Source organism: Apium graveolens, unplaced genomic scaffold (assembly GCF_009905375.1).
Source record: "Apium graveolens cultivar Ventura unplaced genomic scaffold, ASM990537v1 ctg1938, whole genome shotgun sequence".
Taxonomy (NCBI): Eukaryota; Viridiplantae; Streptophyta; class Magnoliopsida; order Apiales; family Apiaceae; genus Apium; species Apium graveolens.
In genome coordinates this window covers 77,467-98,834 of record NW_027417459.1, presented here as the reverse complement: position 1 = coordinate 98,834, position 21,368 = coordinate 77,467, and the positions used below count along the sequence as shown (strand labels likewise).

The 21,368-nt window shown below is 35.5% G+C and overlaps 1 pseudogene; it reads left to right on the top strand.

The window, feature by feature from the left end:
- Positions 1-240: 240 nt before the first annotated feature.
- On the top strand, positions 241-21,367 carry LOC141700238 (thaumatin-like protein 1b; annotated as a pseudogene).
- The last annotated feature ends 1 nt before the right edge of the window (position 21,368 follows it).

Genomic DNA, 21,368 nt, shown 5'->3' with positions numbered 1-21,368 from the left:
GAATTGAACAAGGCGGCTAAAATTTGGCTAAAATTTGGAGAAGCGGGAATTTTTGTCAAACAGGCAGTACGTTAAAAAATTTCGAAAAGTCAATATACTCTATTTCTCTTCTGGATCTCTCTCTCACTACTCTTCTCTCTCACTCATCTAGTTCCCTCCTGCTCTCTCTCCGCCATTCTCTACATTAAGGGTATAATAAAGTCGATTTTATTCAATTCAGAGTTAAACTTTTACAAATCGATGTGTATGGGTCTGCGGGTTCAAGCTTTAAAGAAAATTAGGGTTTTTATTTGAATTAGGGGTTTTTGTGATTTATTTTTTTTGGTTAAATTCTCAAAGTAATTGGTTTATCTTTTTGTTCCAGGGTTAGTTTGGTTTGATTTGGGTCTAATTCAGAGCTTGGGCTTAGTTTACGATTCTACATCAAGGTATTCCATCTCTTTTTATATGTTTTATGTTGTTTCTCAGTGTGTGAGCTTGAATTGAATATTGTATGTCACATTCGGCAAGTAAGACTACAAAATCTAATAAGGAAATTAATGATTTTAATATATTATGATTTTAATTCTTAGGTTAGTTCAGAACCCAGGAGATTTTGTAATCACTTTTCCAAGGGCATATCATGTAGGATTCAACCATGGTAATTTCTTTACTGTCTTCTTGTACCATAATGTTGTTCGAAGCTTTTAGTGTGTTTGTTTTATTGTTAATTTAATGATCACAGTACTTCTATGTGTTATATATCACGGGCTTCTTGTTCTTTTAAAATCTAAGCTTCAGTTCAGGGATAATGATCATAGCTAGATATTATTTCTAAATGATAGCCCTTCACGTCGGGGATAATGATCATAGCTTGATATTATTTGTATTTTGTTCAAATATTGAATTGTTTCTATTACATAGTTCAACTTAGTGTCTTCATGTGTATTGATTGTTTTTAACCTTGTCTCAATATAGCCATCACTTTTACAATATGATAAATTATTCATAATCAACTGAGAATTCGAACCAATTACATAATGATTGTAACAAATCTTTTGGATAATCTTGGTCCCTTTCTTTTGTATGACTGAAAAATCTGACATATTATTAATACAAAACCAAATGTCCGGAGTAGTCTGCTCATCAATCTCCCTTTTGGCTTACTTGATTCCACATCTACTAATTTCGGGTAACAAATTTGTACTTGATCAACTTTACAAGCTGTTCTATACATCATGTGTATAACCTGGTGTATATAATTTGATTTTACAGGAGTAGTTTCATCCGCAACAGTAACATTACTTAACAAATGTAACCAGACAGTCTGGCCTGACAATAAATCCAACACCGCTACTCATGTTCCAACCACTAGTTAAACTTCGGAAAGGCGAAACTACAACCATCAATATACCATCATCTTGGACCGGTTGGTTCTATGGTAGGACTCAATATGTCCAAGACTCTTTTGGAAACTTCACTTGCCTCACAGGCGATTGTGGCTCCAGTAGGCTGGAATGTACGGGCAGTAGATCTGTAGGGGGAGCAACTCTAGCTGAGTTCTCGATCGATGGTTCTGGTGGAAGGGATTTCTTTGACATTAGCATGGTTGATGGTTATAACTTGCCGATCATGATCTCCCCATTAGGTGGACTCAACTATTCAAGGACATAGTGTAGTATGGACGTCAACAGCGTGTGTCCATCCGAGCTAAAGATAAGTTCAGACGGGAAAGGGGTGGCTTGTAAGAGTGCTTGCGTGGCTTTTGGTGATCCTCAGTATTGTTGTACCGGCAACTACAGTTCACCTGATAAGTGTAAGGCTTCAAACTACGCTAACGTGTTCAAAAAGGCGTGTCCCACGGCGTACAGTTATGTCTATGATAATAAGGTCGGTGCTTTCATATGTGACAGTGCTGCCAACTATCTCATTTCCTTCTGTACAACGCCAAATGAAACAAATGATACCAGGTACATTTACATATAACTCCTCACATGACTTTCCTTGCTGTTATGCTCCAGTTTCTCTAGTTTGTTAATCAATCAATATTGGTAGTCCCCGGGTATTTCTGTCGTGCCAAATTGAAAGTCTGACCCATTATACCTTAAACAAAGTCTGACACGTTTCCTTAACATTTGATATTAATTAATTGTGTAATAACTAAGATAAGCATAATTGGGAGTTATCATAAATAGTCTTTTCCATATATTCAGACGATTCAGAAGTTCTTTAGTAGTGATCCCTTTGCAATATAAGTTTAATTGTTGAAATCTTACCTTAATGCTATATGCAACCTATTAATATCATCAGCTCAATCCATCTGCTTTTACAGATCAACATCTCAACATTCTTAGTCTAAAACTGCAAAATGCTAACTAGGATTGTCGATAAACTAACATTCAAATATACTGACATAAATATCAGAAGGAAGTGTTATTTCGATTTCTGAAATCCAGTCTTCTTCAATCATGTATTTACACTTGTACCATTCCCTTTGATACAATTTTTGCTGTGTTTTATTCATGAAAGAAAATTCCAGCACTTGTTTGCTGTGACGTTTTCCTTTAAAAAAATATACTGCTCTCTTCAATCATTATCATGAGATCAGTTAATTATTTCATCAATTATGTTCAATTTTATTAAGCTTATCTGGAATATATACACCCCACCAGTATCATCTCAGTGCATCAGGTTTTGCTGATGAATATATCATGCTCAAGTTGTTTCTGCAAAATACCATTTGGATTGCGATATCCTTTAGCTACAGCAAGAGGACACTTAGATATACCTTTCCGGGAGAAAATATTCTACCTTCACATGTTATAAAAGTAAAAACTATATTATAAATTATTCATAATCAGAGATTGAATCGGCCATGCTGTTCATCATATGATAAATCTAATCTGTTGTATCACATGATTACTCGATAACTTGCATTGAATTTTAGTCACAATTCACTAAAACATCACTGATTTACCTTCGTGCATATGATTCAATTGGTCCATTTTCCATTGTTTCATTCTTTTATTATCTTTATGTTTGTTATGACACTATGTTTGTGTTATGTCCAGGATGTAATGAAATGCAACTGGTTCTGAATGTTGGGGGCCAGACAGACTATCACGGCTCCAAATGGCAGAGACAGTGGCAGCTGTTAGAGTTTATAAAAGTTCATTACTCAAACCAATATCGCCATCATTAGTAAGTCTACCATAAACACTGAACCCTGAATCAAAAGTTACTTTCCCAGTCATCTTATCATTGTTTTCACTTATGTATAATCATTTGTGCGAGTTGTGCCCTTTCTAGAAAGCACGCAACATTCAATCAATCACACTCACCTAATTGGATATCGATTTCCTCTGCTTCCTACAAATATGATATTTAAATCTTTACTTTTCAGATTGATCGCGGTGTCAAGTCCCCTGCTGACATATCAATGGACATCAGCAAACTAATTCAAATGTTATGCTTTTCTCTTATGAAATTTGAAGAAGGCGTCAAATTAACATTCAGAAATGAAACCAACACCAGTTCTTAAATTTTAAAGCTCCAGATCTTGTAGGAGAATGTGAAGAGTTTCTAGTGTTACTATTTTATTAAGTTTATCTTTTTTTTTCTAATGTTTAGTAAAGAACCTGAACTATTTTGTTTAGTTAAAATAATTGTTGTTGTCATAGTTTTAGACATGTGATGGTTTGAATATTTGAGTTGGTTTGGATGTAATACATTTTGTGGTATTTAATGATATTTTGGGATTGTCGATTTCGAATAGAATAATTTCATGTAGTATTGCTTTTTACATATGAAAAACATTTTAATGGTATATGTGTTATATTTACAAACAAATTCTGTCAAATTAATATAATACAAATCATTATAAAAAAAATGGGGCCAACTTGTGGTCCCTAATATGGGCCCCACAAGTGGGCCCCATTTTTTTTTGCAAATTCAAAGTTCAAAGGTAACATACATAGTGTGATACTATAGACATATATTGATGTTACCTTTGGTGTCTATTGTAACACAAAAGTCCATGTTGCACCAGGGCAAAGGAAATGTTACATTAGGGGCCAAAGGTAACTCAAAAAAAAGCAACTTAAATTTTATGTTACCTTAGGTCTTTTGGGTGGCTATGGTAACATTTTTTTGGCCCGTTGTAACATTTTTTAGGTGTTGCTGTAGGCCATCTATGGCGTAGTATATGGTTAGTATCAGGATTTAAAATGTCATCAGAATAAGAAACGACTTAGAGACAAAATCTTGCAAGAAGATAAAATTTCATTAATATATCAAGCAAATACATTCGATGAAATTTAGCAATTACATGCATAAAATATAAGATTGCCCTAGTCTAAAATGCCTAACATCAATAGTTTTAGTCCTAAGCTAAGAAGCCTAACAACTAACTCCTTCTGTTGCTGATGAAGAGCACTGCAAGATGGATGATCCATTCTTGCTGACGAAGATAACGGAGATGTAGATCTCTTTGGACAGTCAACAAGTCATTTTTGATGATCTCTGGAAATTGAATCCAGAGATTATGAGGAATGTTGTTGATAGGATATGCAGTTGGAATTCCATTTTGAAAATTATGCACAGTTTCGGTGCCATAGTTGTAAAACCAACCAAACTCAGCCATTTTTGTTGATATGAATGAAAAGAGAGCGAGTTTGTGAGAAAGTGAAGAATGTTTTGGCTGGAATGAATCGATGGTTTAAATAGCCAATGGAATACCAAGGGACACGAGAACTGGGCAACAATTACAAGTACAAATAATGACCCCTCGATTCCCTAGACTGATGAGTAATAATAACAGCCATTGGAAGCTTAAAACAGGAGTTAATGAGCACACGAAACAAATAGGAATTACTGTGCATGTACGAGTACCACGAACCCAAATTATGTTGACTGTTAATATCTCACCTAAACATATTCTGATTTTAAATATAACTATTTCAGATTGTAACCACAAATAAGTCAAGTAAAGAATCAGGATTTAATATCAGAACTTAGACTTATATCTGAACTTAACAGTCATCAGAACATGATTCCTTAACTCGAAAGGTGAATGCCTATTTATGTAATTCTTCACACAAATTCTGATTTCATTTCTTCAGAACTTAATCATCAGAACTTCCATCATAACTTGTCCTCAGAATTTATGCAACTGACACTTAACCTGTTCATCTAAAACAACATTTATCACCACAGTAATTTTCATCATTCATATAGAGTGTATGTGTGCAGAAAGTCAAATATCAGATAAAGATTAAAGTCTGATTCACTTCAGTACATCTTAAAAATAAGGCATAACTAAGAACTTTGCTCAAAATCTGTCATTATATTAGAAGTCTACTAAAGAATGAGTTTATGCATGAGTCCACCTCAATTGTTTTGTGTTCATTTTATGCATCTTTTGAAATTCCTTTTTACAGTGGCTTCTCAGTGTAAGTGAGTCACGACTGTTTATTAGAATTTATGCTATTATCAGAGTATTTCTCCAGTAATCATAGAGTTTGAAAAGTCACCAAGAAAATTTTATTTTGCTTTTCTAATGCATATTACTTAATACCAGCAATGCACTTGGGTCATCCCTTCCACATTTTCACTCTAGATCTCAAAGGAGTACCTGATTTTTATTTCTTTTTCTTTTTCTTTTGATAAGGCAGGTTTATCAGCACTTAGTACATCCATCAGATTTACTAACATCAGAACTTAACAGATAAGAAGTATTATTCTAGTTTTTGACTTAGTAATAAGATACACAAAGTAAACTTAACTAAGCTCAATAAAAGAATTTGCTTGTGTTTAAAAGATTTTCACATAAACAATTACTTCAAACATGGGACTTAGTATATTAAATACTACTAGGTCAGCATCTAGCACAGTTATCCTCATTGGATTGAATAGTCACAGAAACATTCATATCACTATCAGAGTTTAGAAATTCACATCAGACAACAATCAGCACTTAAGCAATTTTCAATTTAAGCACAGAATACACAAAGATAGTAATATCTGTAAATACTAATCATAAAGTCTGATGTATCAGAACATAAACTAAGCAGATTTAGAGAAAGAACCTGAAACCATTCCAAGTTCATTTACCAATCTTGTAAAAGTAGCTTCACACGGTGGTTTTGTGAAGATATCTACTAGTTGTTGATCTGTTGGAACAAAGTGCAATTCCACTGTACCTTCATCCACATGTTCCCTAATGAAATGGTACCTAATGCTGATGTGCTTTGTCATTGAGTGTTGAACTGGATTACCTGTCATAGAAATAGCACTTTGATTATCACAGTAAATAGGGATTTTAAAGTATGTTAACCCATAATCCAGTAACTGACTCTTCATCCAAAGAATCTGTGCACAACAACTTCCTGCAGCAATGTACTCTGCTTCTGCAATTGATGTGGAAATTGACTTTTGTTTCTTGCTAAACCAAGAAACTAATCTGCCTCCAAGAAATTGGCAGCTTCCACTTGTGCTTTTCCTGTCAATTTTGCATCCTGCAAAATCTGCATCTGAGTAACCTGCTAGCTTAAAGTCTGATTCTCTAGGATACCACAATCCCAGATCAGCTGTACCCTTAAGGTACTTGAAAATTCTTTTCACAGCTGTTAACTGAGGTTCTCTTGGATCTGCTTGAAATCTTACACAAAGACAGGTAGCATATATGATACTAGATCTACTTGTAGTTAGATAAAGTAGTGAGCCAATCATACCTCTGTAATCAGTAATATCTACTGATGTACCAGTATCCTTATCCAATTTTGTTGCAGTGGCCATAGAAGTGGATGCACTTGAACAATCTTGCATTTCAAATTTCTTCAGCAAATTTCTGGTGTACTTGGATTGACAAATAAAAGTGCCTTCTTCATTTTTCTTGACTTGAAGGCCCAGAAAATAGCTAAGTTCCCCCATCATGCTCATTTGATATCTTGACTGCATCAGTTTGGCAAACTTCTTGCAAAGTCTATCATTTGTAGAACCAAAAATGATATCATCAACATATATCTGCACCAAAAGTAAGTCCTTACCATGGTTGAGGTAGAACAGTGTTTTGTCAATAGTTCCTCTGTTAAATCCACTTTCCAGAAGAAACTGAGCTAAAGTCTCATACCATGCTCTTGGAGCTTGCTTAAGGCCATAGAGTGCTTTATCAAGCCTGTAGACATGATTTGGAAGTTTGGAATCTACAAAGCCTAGAGGTTGTTCAACATATACTTCCTCTTCCAATTCTCCATTGAGAAAAACACTTTTCACATCCATTTGAAAGACAGTAAACTTTTTGTGAGCAGCATAAGCCAAAAATATCCTTATGGCTTCCAATCTAGCAACTGGTGCAAATGTTTCATTATAATCAATTCCCTCATGTTGTGAATATCCTTTTGCAACCAGCCTTGCTTTATTACTTGTAATTATGCCATCACTATCAGTTTTATTTCTGAACACCCGCTTTGTACCAACAACAAATCTGTTCTTTGGTCTTGGCACTAGGGTCCAGACTCTGTTTCTTTCAAATTCATTTAACTCTTCCTGCATTTCTTGCACCCAATCAGCATCTTGAAGAGCTTCTTCCACTTTTTTTGGTTCAGTCTGAGAAAGAAAAGAATTATAAAGACATTCATTTGATGTAGCTGTTCTAGTTCTGACACCTGCATCAGGATTTCTAATAATTAAGTCAGGTGTATGCGATTTAGTCCACTTCCTTGCAGATGGAAGGTTTTCTCTAAAACTGGATGCTCCCCCATGATCCATGCTGTCCTCATCAACATTTTCTGATGCTCCACCTGAAATTATGCTCTCTGAGTTGGATCCTTCAGAATTTGAGTTTCCAGAATTATCGGAACTTGGCTCATCAGAACTTGATGAATCGGAACTTGAAGAGCCAGTTGTAGGTTCTGATGCTTCTTGAGATGTGGTTGTATCTTCAATATGCTCCCCCTGCACAGGTGCATCTTCATTTAGCGTAGTCACCACAGATTCAATAACATCAGAGTTTAATCCATCAGAGTTTACAGTATCAGGATTTAGACTGTCAGGATTTACAGTATCAGAATTTAAATCTTCATTTTCAAATCTCAGCTTATCATGATCATTGAAATCTTCAAGTCCAGTAATCTTCTTATCATCAAAAGATACATTGATAGATTCCATGACAACCCTTGTTCTTAAATTGTAGACTCTGAAGGCTTTTGTGGAAAGTGGATATCCAACAAAAATTCCCTCATCAGCTTTTAGATCAAATTTGGATAGTTGTTCAGGATGAGTCTTAAGAACAAAACACTTGCATCCAAATACATGAAAATACTTCAGATTTGGCTTCTTTTTCTTCACCATCTCATATGGTGTCTTTCCATGCTTGTTATTGAGTGTTGCATTCTGAGTAAAACAAGCAGTCTGCACAGCTTCAGCCCAAAAATAGGTTGGTAGCTTTGCTTCATCAAGCATAGTTCGTGCAGTTTCAATAAGAGTTCTATTCTTTCTTTCAACAACTCTATTTTGTTGTGGAGTTCCAGGAGCAGAAAATTCCTGCTTTATTCCATTGTCTTTGCAGAACTCTTCCATAATTAAATTCTTGAACTCAGTGTCATTATCACTTCTTATAATCTTCATAGAATCTTTGACCAATTTATCCAGGTGCTTAACATGATCAATCAAAATAGATGCAGTTTCACTTTTTGTGTGCAAGAAATACACCCATGTGTATCTGGTGAACTCATCCACTATGACCATAGCATATTTCTTCTTTGCAATAGACATGACATTTACTGGACCAAATAGATCAACATGTAGTAGGTGATAAGGCTCAAGAATTGATGATTTAGTCTTGCTCTTGAATGAAGATTTTCTTTATTTAGCCTTCTCACATGAATCACAAAGGCCATCGGGAGCAAATACTGATTTAGGTAGTCCTCTCACAAGATCTTTCTTGACTAGTTCATTTATATTGTTGAAATTTAAATGAGAGAGTTTCTTGTGCCAATTCCAGCTTTCTTCAATTGATGCTCTACTTAACAGACAGATTGCAGAACCATCAGTACTTGTTGAAAGCTTGGCTTCATAAATGTTACCATGCCTATATCCTTTCAGAACAACTTTGCCTGTAGATTTGCTTACAACTTCACAGTGTTCTTCAAAGAAATCCACAGGATAACCTCTGTCACAGATTTGACTAACACTCAGCAGATTGTGTTTAAGTCCTGAGACCAGAGCTACTTTTTCAATGATGACATTCCCCAAATTGATATTGCCATATCCCAAGATTTTTCCAATGTTGCCATCTCCATAAGAAACACTTGGGCCAGCTTTCTCCACAAAGTTTGATAGCAGGGCTTTATTTCCAGTCATATGTCTTGATCATCGACTGTCCAGATCTAGGATGTTTTTCCTGTTGCCCTGCAATCACAAAGACCATTAATGATTAGTTTTAAGGACCCAGACTTGCTTGGATCCTTTGGCCTTATTAAGTTTGTTAACATTTCCAGCGGATTTAGAATCAGAGTTTTTGTTAACATTTTTCTTATCAGCATTTACACTATCAGACTTTGTATCAGAACTTACACTAGAAGGAACAATGCTAACTTTCTTTAAAGAAGGTTTTATTTGATAATAATCATATTACAAACTATGATATTCCTTATAAGTATAAATGGAATGCCATAAACTACCACAATGAAAATAAGGATTTTGTGGCTTATATCTAACAGACCGACTCTTAAATCCTGATTTTGAAGGTAAGGAGTTTATGTTCTTATTTTTCCTGCAAAAAGAAGCCAGATGGTTAGAACTTCCACAATTATGACATGTTTTTCTAGGAGCATTAGGAATAGGCTTAAAATAATTGCTTTTATTCACACCTTCATTTCCATTCCTATTTTTCCTAGGTGACTTTACCTTGTTTACATTCTTAACATCTTTTAGCTTATGCTTAGGCTTAATTTCTACAGTTCCTTTATCATTCTTATCATCTCCAAAACCTAAGCTCTCTTTCCAGTTTCAACTACTTAACAAATTCTGAGTTGTTCTGCTAGAGTTAGTCCAAGTTCTGATAATCTCTCTTTCCTTTTCTAACTCAGTTTTTAGAGATTCATTCATTTTAAGTACTTCATCCCTAACATAGAAAGCATCATCTCTATCTTTCTGAGTTTGATGGAACATGACTAACTCTTTTTCTAAATAATCATTCCTCTTTTTACAAGCAAGATTTTCAGGAGTTAATCTTTCACATGTTAAAGTTTGATCTCTATAACTAATGAACATGGTTTTAAGATATCTTCTCAACTCATTAATATCATTAGTATGAAAGGCATAAGTAGTTTGAGGTACCTTTAGCTCAGCAGCATCGGAACTGCTATCAGCATTTTCCATCAAGGCATAGTTCTCCTCACTTTCAGAATCTGAAGTGTCTGTCCAGCTTTTCTTCTTTGTGACAAGAGCCTTGCCTTTGTCACTCTTCACTTTCTTGCAATCAGGAGATATGTGGCATTTCTCACCACAGTTGTAGCATTTGACATTTGTGTAATCTCATTTATCAGACTTCCCTCCTTTGCCTTCATATATTTCTGAAACTTTTCTTATCAGAACTTGCACCTTTCCTGGAAAACTTCTTTCCCTTCCTGAATTTTCTGTATGCAATCCTTGTGATTCCTTTCACCATAAGAGCACACAGCTTCATCATCTCTTCATCAGCATCCATCTCAGGTAAGCTTTCAGTTTCTGAGTCATCATCACTATAAGAACTTAATGACTCAGTCTCAGACTTTGTGATGAGAGCTTTTCCCTTGCCTTTCCTTGAGGTAGCTGCTTTGGGGGATTCCTCCTCAACCTTAAGAGCAACTGTCCTTGACTTTCCTCCTTTCCTCTTGCTTCTTTGTTCCATCTCAAGTTCAAGAGTCTTGGAGCATCCCATAAATTTCATCAAGAGTTGTTTCTTCAAGATTATAGTTGTCTCTTATAATTTTGGCCTTCAAATCCCAACTTTCCGGAAGAGCTAACATGAATTTAAGGTTTGAGTCTTCAAGATCATATTCCTTATCAACTAGTGACAAATCATTCAAGAGTTTGACAAATCTGTCATATAAATCAGTCAATGACTCATTATGCTTTGAGTCAAAGTGTTCATACTCTTGAGTGAGTATAGTCTTCATGTTCTTCTTAATTGAATCAGTTCCCTGACATCTTGTCTCCAAGGCATCTCATATCTCCTTTGCAGTCTTGCAGTTAATTACCCTATTTGACATTACATTATCAATGGCACTATGCAGCAAGTGTCGTACCTTAGCATCTTTAGCAATTGATGCGATATCTTCAGCAGTGTAATCACTCTTCTCCTTTGGTATAGATTTTGCTGCTTCACCTACAACTGCAACATCGAGTTTGGTTGGTTTGTGTGGTCCTTCATTGATTCTGTCAAGATATTCTGGATCTGTAGCTTCCAGAAACATAGACATCATCACCTTCCATATGGGATATTCAGATGGTTTCATTATGGGAACTCTAATAGTCCCATATCGACTATGGATTTGAGTCTTTGGAGGTTCTTCAGTTTTGGTGGACTTGGTTGGAGTTTCTGCTTCAGACATGATTGTTTTTGGATCTTAAACTGTTTGTGTGTTAACAGATCTGCTCTGATACCACTTGTTAGGTCACACACACTGTAGAAGGGGGTTGAATACAGTGTTAATCATAATTAAATCGAATTAAAGAACTCAAGTAACAGAAAACAGACTTTATTCAATTAATAAACTCGGTTACAATATGGAACTGTCCTCTCGCAGTGATGAACAAATATCACGAGAGCTGCTAGGGTTACAATGAATATTATTCTCGATAATGATAACACTTATAGTATAAACCCTATGTCTGTGTTTATATACTACACAGTTACAAGATAATCACTAATTGATATGGAATATAATTCTGCTTCCTAAAATATATCAATCAGATATCTTTTCTTCCAAGTATTTTATTCTTCATAGAATTCCTTCATGCATATCTCTTCTTGCGTTTGTCTTGATCTTCTTTCCTTTCAATCAGCCGCCTTCCTTATCTGAAAGTCCCCTTAAGTCTTGATATTATCTTCTGATAAATATCTCCTGATAACTTAAGTTCTGACCACTTAAGTTCTGACTTCAATATAAGTGTTGATTTCCAGTTAAGTACTGATTTGTCCTGTTTATGTAAGATCTGAAAACTAAACACAAATCATATTAGACATGACATTATCAAATATATCTAACAGAGTGCTACATGGGAGTTAGATGCTTTGACACATGACATGCCGCCTTCGTTTGCAGAGTTTTATATGATTTTCCGTCTAGCACAGATAGTGGTTCAGATACTTCAAGACGAGTTGAGGCGTATACCACCGGGATTCTGAGGTTTTGACTACAGGGGACTGACGTAATGTAGGTGACTGATGTATATAGATGCAGCCTAATATGGTATAGTGAGTAGTATATGTGTATAGTAGTAGCTTGACTTGTAGTAGCAGCAACCATGAAAGTTTTGAACGAGACTTTTTGTACCAAACATCCACACCTGAGGCTGGTGTTATATATAAAATGAACTTTTTCAAATTGTCTTTATCTAAATTTCAGTCTTTACAGTTTTACAACATTTACCTTTATTTTATTATTTTACAATTTTCCGTACTTTAAATTCTGAAAAAAAAGAACAATAATTTTATTTAATTGTTTATATTTTCTGTTTTTATATTAAGCAAATTATTTTCTTACCTACTGTCAACTGTTTAATAAACTGTTAAAAAGACATCACTTGTTTTATTATCAGCAAATGGTACCAAAGAGAAAGACTAGAACCGAGACTTCCAACAGCAACTCCGAAGAACAGACCAATGATACCATGACCCAAATGTTCCATCTGATACAATAACAGATGGTAATGATGCAACAACAGATGCAGCAACAACAACAGCAGATTCAACAACAAATGTTATAACAGCCACCGCGTCCCGAACCCTAGATACCACCAACTATACCTATTGTTACTTTCAAGCAGTTTCAGTCGGTTAAACCTCCATAATTTGATGGAACAGCAGATCCTATTAAGGCTACCACTTGGTTGAAAGAAATAGAGAAAGAATTTGCACTTGTGAAGATTGGTGAAGACCACAAGACTGACTTTGCTAGTTACTTGTTGAAAGGAGAAGCGAACTATTGGTGGGAATCTAAGAAGGCTTTAGAAAGTGAAGATGTTGTACCCTGGGATAGGTTTAAAGAATCGTTCTTACAGAAACATTTTCCTTGCTATGTGAAGAATCAAATGCAGATTAAGTTTTTGGAGTTGAAGTAGGGAAATATGTTAGTGACAGAGTATGAGGCCAAATTTACCGAATTGACTAGATTTGTTCCAGAATAAGTTGATACTGAAGAAAAACGAGTCCAAAGATTTCAAGAAGGATTATGATCGTGGATCAGTGGACAAGTTACAGTTTTTTAATTAACGACTTATAACGCCGTAGTCGAGAAAGCCTTAATTATTGAAGGAGAAAGCGAAAGATCGCAAAAGGAAAGAGGACAGGGAAGTTTCCAAAGCCGCTCCAGCAGGAAGCCGAGATTTCAAACCCGGACAAATTTGAATTTTAAAAGAATAGGACAAGGTATCCAGAAAATAGGTAATCGTTTCCAAGCTCCCAGCCAACGGGGAATTGTCAGAGTCTCAGTGCCGTATTGCAAGACTTGTGGTCGAAAACATACCGGCGTCTGTATTAAAGCGGATGTGACGTGTTTCAAATGTAAGCAGAAAGGGCACTATTCTAACGAATGTCCAACGGAAAAGACAGAAGTTACTTGCTACCATTGTGGAAAGGGGTTAAATCTTAATGTGGTCACTGAAGTGAAGGGCGTGTATCAAAGAACTGATTCTAGGTATTGGGGACTCATTTGTATCACTTTAGTTGCTAGTAATGACGGCACCGTTAATTGAGCTTGTTGACTTGACGGAAGAATGGAGGTGGCATTGTTGACTTGGGCAGGGTGGACAAGGTTGCCACAGATCTAATATTTAAAAGTGTAAAATGCATGTACATTAATTAGGGTTCATGCGGATAAAAATCACTCCCTTCCAGGATCTAGTGGGAAACAGTTTAATTCGTTTCATACATTGGCTCTTAACTTCATGACATCTTAAAGCCCTGTAGCCACAATAGAGTTCTCAGTGTTCTTCTGATGCATTGCGTATGTGTACTTTAGACGCTGTTCGGGTGATCCGTGATATATATCACCTTCAGTAGTTTATATGTTTATATCAACTATAATGTTGAACTTCAACTATGAATCTTTAAGCAAAAGCTAAACTGGTGGGCAGTGTGGTTCTAAATAAAAACCTGATCATTAAAATTAATGTCAAGCATTTTATTTATAACATGTAACTCATTTCTATATTACAGCAGCTCGGTTCTAGCTCTACAAAAGATGGTACTGGTTTGTATAAAAAAAATTAACAAAGGATGGTACTGGTAATGCATGGACACTTCACCAAGGGAAACCTTATGTTGATATTCATAAAGGATGTGGATGTGATAGGTACATGACGTACAAAAGTCTGGATGGTGACTTCGTTCAAAACCGATAACAGCCAGGTGAATTGAGAAAGTAAGCGGTTATATTCCCTCCTATTAACATCCTTAAGATCATGTAGAGCAACCGGTAATGCTTGATATTAATCGAGAACATAGGATATATAGATGTTTAAATGGGTTATATATGCTGGGTTATTTATCATATATGTATTATTTGTAAATATATGGCTTGCTTTGTACATTAGACATGCTTAGTTGGACTCCAACTGTTACTTTTGCTAATTCATAATGTTTTTCGTTAAGTCAACTATATTGACTAACGATATTGTAATTACTAGCAACTAAAATGATACAAATGAGTCTCCGATAATTAGAATCGGTTTTTTGATACATGCCCTTCACTGGAGTGACCACTTTGAGATTTAACCCTTGTGCAAAGAATACGCATATCGCCAGAAATTGCAAAGGACCAGCAATGGAAGCTAGTATTCCGAAAGTGTTGGCATTACCTCCTCCACCGCCGCCTAATCAACCCAGAGCAAGGACTTTCAACATGACAATGAAAGAAGCCGTGCAGAGTCCTAGTGTAATTGTATGTACGCTTTTGGTGAATTCAGTAAATTCAAAAGTACTAATTGATTCTGGTGCTACACGTTCATTTATTTTTGAAGAATTCCTTGATAAATAACATTGCGAAATTGAATGGTTGGGTGAGACGTTAATTATAAAATTAGCAAATGATGACCAAGTTCCAGTAGATCGAGTATGTCCTGCGTGCGATATTGAAATAGCCGGACATCATTTCTCCGTATATCTGATTCCTTTTAAGCTAGGAGAATTTGACGTTATTTTGGGAATGGATTGGTTAGCTTGTCACAATGCTCAGATCGATTGCGGGAACAAGAAAGTAAAACTGCGAACTGCGGAAAAAGCAACGGTAATGTTCAAATGCGAAAAACAGCGGAAGAAATTTCTGACGGTAATGCAGACTAAACGCTTGCTTCGATAGGGATGTGAAATGTACGTAGCCTACGTGTTAGATACCGAAAAGGGGAGTCCCAAAATAAAAGATATTCCAGTTGTGTGTGAATTTCCTGATGTTTTTCCAGACGAGCTTCCAGGGTTACCGTCAGACCGAGAAATTGAATTTACGATTGATTTAGCGCCAGGTACATAACCAGTTTTGAAAGCTCCGTATCGAATGTCACCAGTTAAAATGAAAGAATTGTCCAAACAATCACAAGATCTTCTAGACCGAGGCATCATAAGACCCAGTGTATCCCCGTGGGGTGCACCTGTATTGTTCGTAAAGAAGAAAGATGGCAACATGCGACTATGCATTGATTATCGGGAATTGAATAAGCTGACTATCAAGAATAAATATCTTTTACCGAGAATCGACGATTTGTTCGACCAGCTAAAAGGAGCCGCATAGTTTTTGAAGATAGATTTGAGATCGGGCTATCATCAATTAAAGATTAAAACTGAAGATATCCTCAAGACTGCTTTTCGTACTAGATATGGACATTATGAGTTTTTTGTAATGGCATTCGGTTTGACCGACGCGCCAGTAGCATTCATGGATATGATGAACAGGGTATTCAAGAGGTATTTGGATAAATTCGTGATTGTATTTATTGATGACATCTTGATTTACTCGAAGACTGAAGAAGAGCATGCCGAGCACTTGAGGATTGCTTTGGAAATTCTAAGGAAAGAACAACTGTACGCAAAATTCTCGAAATACGAATTTTGGTTGAAGAAAGTGCAGTTTCTAGGGCATATGATCAGTAGAGAAGGCATTCAAGTTGATGCAGCAAAAATTGAAGCTGTGTTGAACTGGGAAAGACCAAAGACACCAACCGAAGTTCGAAGTTTCTTGTGATTGACAGGATACTATAGAAGATTTGTTAAAGATTTTACGAAAATAGCAACGCCATTGACCAAGTTGACTCGAAAAAGTGAAAAGTTCATATGGGATGACAAATGCGAAGAAAGTTTCCAAGAGCTGAAGAATCGGTTAGTAACCGCACCGGTACTTGTATTGCCAGATGAGCATGGAAATTTTGTTATTTATAACAACGCTTCATAGCACGGATTGGGATGTGTACTGATGCAACACGGTAACGTTATTGCATATGCCTCACGACAATTAAAACCTCATGAACAGAAGTATCCTACGCATGATTTGGAATTAGCAGTGATCATATTTGCATTGAAACTTTGGAGACATTATCTTTACGGTGAAAAATACGAAATCTAAATGGATCATAAAAGTTTGAAGTACATCTTTACGCAGAAGGAACTAAACATGAGGTAACGCCGATGGCTGGAATTGATTAAAAATTACGATGTTACGATCAGTTATCATCCAGGGAAAGAGAATGTTGTGGCAGATGCACTGAGCCGGGAAGAAAGATTGAATTTGTTAACTTCATGTGAAGAATTAGCAAAGGAATTTGGTAAGTTGGAAATCAAGATTCGTGTTCCCAATGAATCTACTGAAGCTATCTACGCGATGACTTTTCAACCGGAATTATTAGAAAAGATTCGCCGATGTCAAGAAGAAGTGATGGGTCAAGATGATGACTTAATAGGAGAAGAAATTACAACCCAGAAAGATAATGAAGGAATCCTACGCTTTTTATCAAGAATCTGGATCCCTAATGTGGCAGAACTGAAGGAAGAAATATTGCGAGATACGCATAATTCAAAGTATTCCATACATCCAGGAAGTACAAAAATGTACCGCGATCTGAAAGAAAACTTTTGGTGGCCAAATATGAAGAAGGAGATAGCAGAATGGGTGAGTAATGCTACACATGCCAGCGAGTTAAAGCGGAACACCAACGTCCGAGTGGGTTACTGCAACCATTAGATATTCTAGAATGGAAATAGGAACATCTAGCGATGGATTTTGTAGTTAGAATTCCAAGGACTAAAGCAAATCATGATGCGATATGGGTAATTATTGACAGATTAACAAAGTCGGCACATTTTCTACCGATTAACGAAAGATTTTCACTTGAAAAGCTAGTGCACTTATATCTCAAGAAAATTGTGATGCGACATGGAGTACCAATATCTATCGTGTCTGATCGAGATCCTCATTTCAACTCAAGATTTTGAAGACAATTTCAAGAATGTCTTGAAACTAAATTAAACATGAGTACCGCTTATCATCTGCAAACTGATGGGCAAAGTGAAAGAACTATCCAGACAATCGAGGACATGCTTCGAGTTTGTGCGATTGATTTCGAGGGCAGTTGGGATGAACATCTACCTTCAGTTGAATTTTATTACAATAATAGTTATAATGCAAGCATTGGAATGCCGCCTTACGAAGCTTTATATGGAAGAAAATGCAGATCACCAGTATATTGGGATGAAGTTGGGGAACACAAGATTTTGGGTCCAAAATTAATTCAATAGACTAAAGAAAAGATAGAACTTATTTAGACACGACTAGATGCAGCGCAAAATCGGCAACGCAAGTATACAGAACAAACTAGGAAGGATATGGACTACCGAGAGGGAGAGCACGTGCTACTCAAGATATCTCCATGAAAAGGGTTGAGCAAATTTGGCAACAAGGGTAAATTGAAGCCACGATACGTCCGACCATTTGAAATCTTGAAGAAAGTGGGAAAAGTTGCTTACGAGTTAGCCTTACCGCCTCATATGCAACATATTTACAATGTGATTCACGTGTCGATGCTTAAGCGATATAATCCTGATTCTAGGCATGTAATAGAATATGAACCGGTAGATATTCAACATGATTTGTCTTTTGTAGAACAACCGGTAAGAATTTGTGATTATTAGTAATAATTTGTGATTAATTGTAATAATTTGTAATTAATTCTAATAATTAAGGATTCGTAAATGATCAATTTAGTTGTATAATTAGTAATAATTTGTGATTAATTGTAATAATTTGTAATTAATTCTAATAATTAAGGATTAATTGTTTTAAAATACAACAACTATTAAATAATTATTTAAAAATATAATTAAGGTTTATTTAATTATGATTAATTATTTATAATTAATTATTAATTAATCAAATAATTTTCAATAAATCATAATAAATTCATTTTAATTCCAAATATTATAGAAAAATTATTTTTAGTTCTGATTTTTCTTAAATAATTATTTAAAAATTATTTTATGGTCTAATAATTAGTAATAATTATATATATTGAATAATAAATTGATTTATCTATTTTTAATTGATATTAATTTGACCGTTAGTCCGATTCGAGCGAAACGAAAACCCTTTGACTCAGAAAAATGAATTATTTTCATTAAAATTAATATTAAAACCTAATTTCTTCTAGAAATTAGTTGAATTTGATATTCCTTTGATTATAAGCCAAATCGCGTGTAGAGGCGAGTCCGATAAATCTCCAAAAATTATTTTAACTATAAAAATGATTATGTGGATTTTGATTCTAAAAATTATTTTAACTATAAAAATGATTATGTGGATTATGTGCTTAGGTGTATTATGTGGTTAATCGAGTCTTGCTTGTTAATAAATAATATACGAGTCAATAATACGCGCATGGGTAGACCATAGGAATGACGTGAAGTCGATTCGAGACACAATTGAAGTACAAAATGATTAAATCAGTCTATTTTACTAACAGAAGCTAAGCCAGCAAGGCAGGTTGAGCCGGTGATAGACAAAGGTGACATAATTGAAGTGAGTCGCGCAGAAGGCAAGGTTTTCCCCTATTCTAATTTCAGAATAGTGATATTTCTTAAAGATTCTTATCATGTTTGCATTCTTTTTATTTCTATTCATAAACACTGATACACACTTGTTATTCTCTTGATCATATTTCATTTCGATTCTTGATTTCTCCTTTTCCTTTGAATTCCTTATTCATATTCCAATTATTACGCATACATATTGATATATTCTGGTGATTAGAATATATCAAAGCATAACGATTATTCCGGTTGCTACTCTATGTACTGGATAGTGATATTTTGGGAATAAGTTTTACTTAATCCTAAGGATCGGGACATAACCGGATCCTTGAGATGGGCCGTAGAGCCTGGGTTCCCGAATGGATCTATATAGTGAGATATAGATCTGCAATATATTCTGGCTGATCAGCAGGGTATAGATGCGAACTTGTGTCCAGTTTAGTTCGTTTATATTCGCCAGCAGTGGCCTTCTTTTTATTCTCACGGGGTTATATATTTTCAGATGTACCCAGATTACCGATTCATTTAAACTACTTTAACACTGTTTATATCTTGCGGACTTGTTGAGCAATTTTTGGCTCACCCTTTTTTGTTGTTATTCACCTTATTATTTTCAGTTAAGAAGAAATATGAAACCCATCAGGACTCAAGTGATAAAGAAGCGGGTCAAGCCTCGGGATCCTATCATACCCAAGGTGTTGATCCCAATCCAGGAAGAAAGCTTTGAGTTGCCCGAGTAGGTGTAGTGTAGATAGTTAGTGTGTGTGTGTGTGTGTGTGTGTTTGAATAAGGATGAACTTAGTTTGAAACTGATTAGACAATGGTTTGCAATACAGAGAGTTTGTAAGATTTTGAACTTAGTTTATTGTAAAATAGTTGGTGGTTCTTATTTTCATACTTCAACTTAAAAAGATCATGGTTATTTGTTAAAGGGGTTTAGATATATGTCATTATTATTATTATTCAGATTGTACAGGTTTGGTAATTAGCTAGTAACCCCCAGACTTATACCCCGGGTCTGGAGGGCGTTACAGAGATGCTGAAATGAGGAGGTTCTTTAGGGAGATTTGTTATGTCAAGGACTTGAAGAACCTTGGTCAGTTGAAATGGAATGTACTATGGAAGGAATATAATTTCTTCTTTGATTGCAAAGACCTTCAACAACAAATCTTTTAATTTTGATGCTCTACCGATCATGACACAACTGATAGGTTACTCTCTGATTCATGGTTCAAATTATGATTTTGGTAGAGTAGTCTTATCTTTTATAGGTGATAGATTAACTACTGATAGATATATTGTATGCTATACTAGATTTTGTCAGTTAATCTTCAATGTTTATTTTCCTGATATTCCTATCCCCTCTAATCAAATAGTGACATGTTTTAAATTGACAAAAAGGGCTTTTTCTGACTTAGTTTTGCAAGATGAAAAGAAGAGGATTTTAGCTCATTTGAGGTTACCTTTGGTTGCTAGGAACCTGCTCATTACAAGGCTCTCTGTGACTTATGGCTTACCTAACAGGCAGAGTGCTCAGTTACAGGCCATAACTATTGGAAACCCCATGTAGCTAACCCAAGCACAACAACCCAAACACAAACACAACCACCACAACAACCACAAACAGAAGTCACCTTAGGTGTCTCCCAACAGATACCTGTTGTAAAAAGAAAGAAAGAATTGGCTAAAAAGGCTACAAATCCTAATGTAGCTAAGTCAAAAGCTGATGCAAAATAAGTTCCTCATTCATCTAAACCTTCGGAATCTGTCAAGAGAAAACTTGTGCTTGCTGGATTAGAATCAGATTCAAATGAGGACAATGCTACCTTATCCTCTAAATTTCCAAATAGTTCATCTGGTTCTTCTCCAGGACCAGTTGTACTACCAACTAAAGAGGGCACAACTACTGATGCTGATCAAAGTGCCAGAAATCTTGATGTTGGTACAAGCCCAAGGCTAAAGAAAAGAAGATTGGTCAAAGCATACTATAATCAGAACTTGCTCAAGATCAAGCAGGAACTTGCTGAGGAGATACAGGGGACATTTACATCAAGTCCTGATTTTCAATCTAATCCTGATGCACCTGTGATTCTGTCTGATTCTCCAGTGAAGTAAT